The sequence below is a fragment of the Hyalella azteca genome, unplaced genomic scaffold, assembly GCF_000764305.2.
Source record: "Hyalella azteca isolate HAZT.00-mixed unplaced genomic scaffold, Hazt_2.0.2 contig2748, whole genome shotgun sequence".
Taxonomy (NCBI): domain Eukaryota; kingdom Metazoa; phylum Arthropoda; class Malacostraca; order Amphipoda; family Hyalellidae; genus Hyalella; species Hyalella azteca.
Window position 1 is genome coordinate 494,343 of NW_025933011.1, and position 5,753 is coordinate 500,095.

The 5,753-nt window shown below is 39.7% G+C and overlaps 1 protein-coding gene across 1 annotated transcript in view; it reads right to left on the reverse strand.

The window, feature by feature from the left end:
* Window positions 1-3,338, reverse strand: part of LOC108681275 (fatty acid CoA ligase Acsl3-like) — a 15,111-nt gene extending 11,773 nt beyond the window's left edge. The window contains exon 1 of the mRNA XM_047885670.1: window positions 2,953-3,338. The gene's annotated coding sequence lies outside the window, so the exon portion shown is untranslated. The remainder of the gene's footprint in view (window positions 1-2,952) is intronic.
* Window positions 3,339-5,753: the final 2,415 nt, after the last annotated feature.

Genomic DNA, 5,753 nt, shown 5'->3' on the forward strand with positions numbered 1-5,753 from the left:
GACCGGTGAGTACCTGGGGTGTTGTTGTGAGGGGGAGTGCTTGGGTGTGCCTGTGGTGTCTATGAGAGTGATGCAACTACACTGCCTTAGTGCTATACATCAGGGTGATCCATGGACCAGGTAAAGAGTGCTCTTACTGTGCTAGTCTACTGTTGAGGAATCACCACCATTTCTTACTGTGCTCTCCTTTCCAGGACCTTTATTTGTCTCCATGCCAACCAAGACTTCTAGGCTATTGCTTATCTTACTGTAATCTTAATTCCCTTGTGTCGCAGGTTAGGATGTTCTGTTTAAAATTATTGTTTACTGCAAAGTTGGACCATATTGTACTATTCGGCTCTCGGACAGAATATTGCAGTCACCCATGAGGGATTTTCCTCTGGAGGGTGGTTGCCTAGCTTATCCTGTGAAGGATATTTGGTGCCCTCGGGATTATCTTGTACTAATGGCTCTTGACTGTGTTCTTAGTTCAAGTACAGTGTTGTTTGGGAATTACCTGTTTCATTGTCCCAAATTGTTTCTCAGGGTTGGAGGTAGGCTTAGCTAGGTATTGCATCTTAGGGTGATTGAGCTAATCTTCACATATCTTTTGTGAACCCCTGTTGACCGGACCGCAACAATGTTCTTGGTGTACCACGTGTTCTTATGTGTGATGTCACCGCAGGCATATGTAAACAAAGCATGACAGATGGGAACAGTTTTCGATTGAAATCGATGGTTATTTGTGAATAATATTTTTGATTGTGATATTATAACATATTTCTGATGGTGAAATAATTTTGATTGTGATATTGACACTTGCCAGTAGTATCAACATTTGAACATCGAAGTTCTAACATAATTACGAGATAAAAGGACTGAGCAGAGCTGAGATCATGGCTGAAGCTTCATAACCGATGTCATAATTGTCATTGTCATTTTTTACGTCATTGATATCATTCTGGAACCAACGTAAGTAACTAAGGAATTTCCCAGTTCAAATATTTATTGATATATTTATATCAATTTCAAAACTTTATGTATTTCTAAAGGGAGTTGTGATGAGACCATGGGAGTTGAACCGTTGAGTTTAGACCATTGCAACTTGCAACAGGGGCCCAAGGGCCAAGGGCATGGGGCCTTGCGAAGGGTTAAGACCACGGACCGCCGCACAGCGGTGGACCGACATAAGTACCTCTCTTCATAAACTTCCACTATGGCTCATACCAATCATAATTCATGCAACTATGCAAGTCTATGCAGTATGCATGAATTATGAAGTCTATAATTGTGCACTGGTTATATCAAGTGAGGAAAACATCTACCTTTAGGGCCGCAACTAGAGCTTTCTTGCCATTTCCAGAACTGTGAGATTTCTGCCAGATGAATTACCTTCTATCTAATTGTTAACTAAAGTGCACGGTCCAGGGTGCAGAGTTTGCAGCTGCGTTGCCAAGTTATGGATTTTCAGCCCAAAATGTTGCCAGCCATTTTCAAGATGCATTGCTAAGTAATTTTGCATTGCTAAGTAAAAATGCTGATAACAACTTTGATAGTATACCTATCCCTTACTCTCCATGCACTGCAACACTTACACTCATCGCAACTGATTTCCAGACAAGCTTCACTGCATTCTGATCCCTCCAACGTACCAGAAACCTTACTATGTGCACTTGCAGCCTTTCATATTTTCAACTATTCTCTAAATAGTTGGCCGAAGACTGGCATTCTGGCAAATATCTGAAATGCAATAATTTCAACTCAAAAGTTTCAGCAAGATCTTCTGAAGGCATAAATTTTGCTGCTGATGCGGCGCCAAAGATCTTGCAACATTCACTCACTCGCTGCACCCTGTTGCAAGGTCAGGCCGCAAGATTTAAATCGTCAAACATACAAACTTCTGACTTTGACTTTGCAGTTTGCAGACTGCCGCTTCCCGGGTGCCCGCCTGTCCCCCTACTGCCCTTTTCTTCCTCGCCGCCACCCCATATCTTTCCACCGCCCCCAGACTCAGTGGGACAATTTTGCCCACTTTTGGACCCACTGACTGCTTTACCTACTCAGTTACTCTGGTCTATTTATAGGATTTAAATTGAACTTGAGGAAGAATCTAAAAATCTCTGCTTTACCACTAACATGACTATGCCTATCAGGCTGCCAGAAACATTGATGCCAAAAGTAACCTTTTTTAGATCAATAAATCCAGTGATGCTGTGAACTTTCAGCAAATGATTCAAGATTGGCCTTCCAAACATTTAAAAATAAATAATAGAACACTATCCCATGTTCATATCTAGGTTTTCAGCTAGATTTTTCAACAAGTTGCCGGAAATGAGAGTAGCTAAGAAGTTCAAAAAACAAATATAGGCTAACTAGGTAATACAAAGACCCCAGACTGCTGATGGGAATGCTTAGTGCTAGCTGTTGCTAATATGCTACTCACGACTCACGTCGTAGTCGCTTCCGTCACTTGGTGCGTAACCGTGCGTTAGACTCTATTAGGGGATTTGGACAAAAATTATGGGCAAAAATTCCATCTTAGGTATTCAATTTGTTGTTGACAATTAGACACTCAAATGACTCAATGCCATTCAACAGACTTATAATAACTACTATCAACTTAACAGTCTTAACTACTAATTGAGTTCTAAAGGCTAGATAGTAGGCCTACTGGCCTAGTGTAGTAGGTAGTGTAAATCTTGAGCATATTGCATAGCCTAACTTATACCTATGAATAATGAATCTATGATTGATAGGTATGATCTATGAAGAAATTAAAAATGAACCAATTTTGAGGAATTTCTTGTTTCCTCAGAAGTCAGAAGTATTAGCTAAGTAGTAAATCAACAGAGTTTTTTTTTAAATACTCGTATTAGAACAATCAAAATATTCATATTCCTCAATAATCAAAAATGAGCCTAGTAGGTAGGCTACTAAGCAGATTCAGATATCAGCTTTGATACGTTAACTCACCTTTTGATACCAATAAGAATGAAGAAGCAAAAATATGATAATACTTTATAAAGTTTATATCTTGAGGGTTTCGTTAACGTAAAAGAAATCTTTATCTCGTACTCGTAGGATAATTGAAGGGCTCAAACAGATAGTGAGCGAGACGCAAACTATGAAACTTTCCTTTCGCCAAGTCGTGCACGTCTGTCCACAGAGTCACAGACACAGACCACACCTGACACCTCGTTCGTAAGGCTCTCAATTGACGACAAACGACACACATGAGGTGAACGGGCCACTTACAGTGTTACACTTATAGTCAATGCATTGCTCAACAACCAAGTCACCACGCCACCGACACAGAATGCCAATTGCGAAGCATGAGAGGGAAGTGTTACCCATTCATTTATTTATACGCCTCCTTAGAAAATGTACAGAGATCATATCCTTCTCATACTATGTTGTGAAATGTATGAAATTCACGTCAGAGCTATGTTGACTTCATCGTTATTTCTAGTCGTTAACCCTCTACCGCCGTATGTAACTCTCCACCGCAGGAACATAACTTTAAATTTAAATTATACGTACACTATTGACTGCATAGCAATATAAGGACATTTGTGCGCAACAGAGAAGCTTTTAAAGTTGTACGTGGGGGCAATCATCAGTGCAAGTCATTTTGCGCTAACTAGAACGCACCCTATTTTGGAAAAGTAGGCTTGGTACATTGCTCAGATTCTCATGTCAGGCGGTAGAGAGTTAAATATTGTATTGCTATACAGGATCCACTCGATCTCAGTTCGCAATCCCGTTGTTCAGTTTGCAATCCCGGTGTTCGCAACGAATACAATTTTCTGCTTGATCAGACTCCATAAAATCTCGATTAAATAACTATTCAGTCATCAGGTATCCAAAATCAATTTACACTTATTATTTTCATTTATTAATTTCAATCTTCTCAACAACCCCGTAAGTTGACAATTTTTCACATCTCTGACATCGATTTCGTCATTGTCTTACCATTTTTTACCATCTTGAAATTCTATTTCGAATCGTATGAAAAGCTACTAGCTACGAAAACGCATTAGACGCAGAAATTTAGAGCTTACAAAGAAATTTATATTCAGAAATTATATTCATATTTATTAAGAAATTTATATTTATATATATTATAAAAATAAATAATAAATCTCTAGCACATATAAGTTAAAATAAATCCTGCTGCTCCAAAAAATCTCAAATCCTTCCCAGCAGGCTTCCACCAACTTTTGAACTAAACGTGAATAATTTACAACAACAATCTTAATTTATTCCGTTACCCAAACGTCTTAATTCAAACTAAAACGTCGTCCAAATCTTGATCTCTGGACTTCGGCTGATGCTTAAATCTATATTCCTCATTGGTTGCATTATCAATGTATTACTTACTTTGGCAGGTCGATCATCATATCAATTCGCTAAGTTTGGCCCTCTTACCAGTTTGTTAATAACCTCGCAATGGAAAATCTGTTGTATCCATCAGGCCAGATCAAGTGATGACTTCTTAATCTTCCTTTCACAATTGTCCACAAACTTGTCCCAGCTCTCTCTTCAGGTTATTTACGGTGTGGATAAAATATAGACGCTCTACAGGTAGCATCTTGTTCTTAATTAACGTGTATTATACGTATTTGCACTCAACGTATTATATCCTCAACGTTGTTTGAAACGTACCGCGCATTCAACGTTGTTATTATTGCAACGCATCTTGCACGCAACGTCAATTGCAACGTGATTTATTCCCAAGCAGACTCTTCTACGAAGATTTCATCTTAATTACCCTTTACACAGGTATATTCTTCAAAAAGAGTTTCTTCATAAGTATCTTTTTCTCGGGTAAACTCTTCAAATAGACTTTTAACATGCGTCCTCTCGATACTAGTCTGCAATGAGCGCCCTTTTATAATTTTGCCAGCAGGCTTCCGTTACACCTTACTTGAATCCCGTGTTCCTCAAATATCTTTGCCAACAGGTTTATGTGCACAAGGCTACCCTCAACGTGGTCTATTCCCGCAGGATCATCTACATCATTCCTTTTCCGTCCATCCTTCAAATAATTATACTATGACGATAGGTTTTTAAATGGAAGCCTCCACGATTTGACTATTTTTCGGTTTCTCTTTAAAATGGTCTCGCTGTTCGGGGTTGACTTGATCCTGTGTTGGAAACTTCCACCAGCAACACCATCGTCAAAAGCTTCATCTGTACTTTGGCTGCCAGACTGATAGGCTGTATCAAGCTACACGTACGTATCTGTCCAACGAGTATTCCAATAAATGGGAACATCCAGGTTTCCTATAATGCTTTATTTAGCTGCAGGACAGCACATTACAGACGTCCTGCCGGGAGGGTGCACTTTACTGTTTGTTTGACTGTGCTCCCATTCTTTAATCCCTGCAGCAGATATCCTAACTCCACACTGTCGTCGAACGACTTATCTTCTTGGATCCTTACCTATTGCGCCAACCAACCACGCCTTTCTATCAACTTCCCACCGAATACTTTATCCAATAACTTTAGTTATTCGTGTGGTTGATTGTGAATCTTCTCAAAAGTCCTATTGTATTGCAGATATGGCCTCGAATTTGAATAATATCTGGTCTACAAAATTAGTAATTTCACAATTAACAAGATATCGTTTGCCCGAGTAGAACAGACCTGCGACTGGAGACATATCCTGACCTCATACTCGTACATCAGGGGACGGTGTCATGTGTTCGCCCGGTGCCAGCATACAAAAACGTTACCTGTTGTCCGCGGCGCGGTCTCGAGGGCGATGTCTT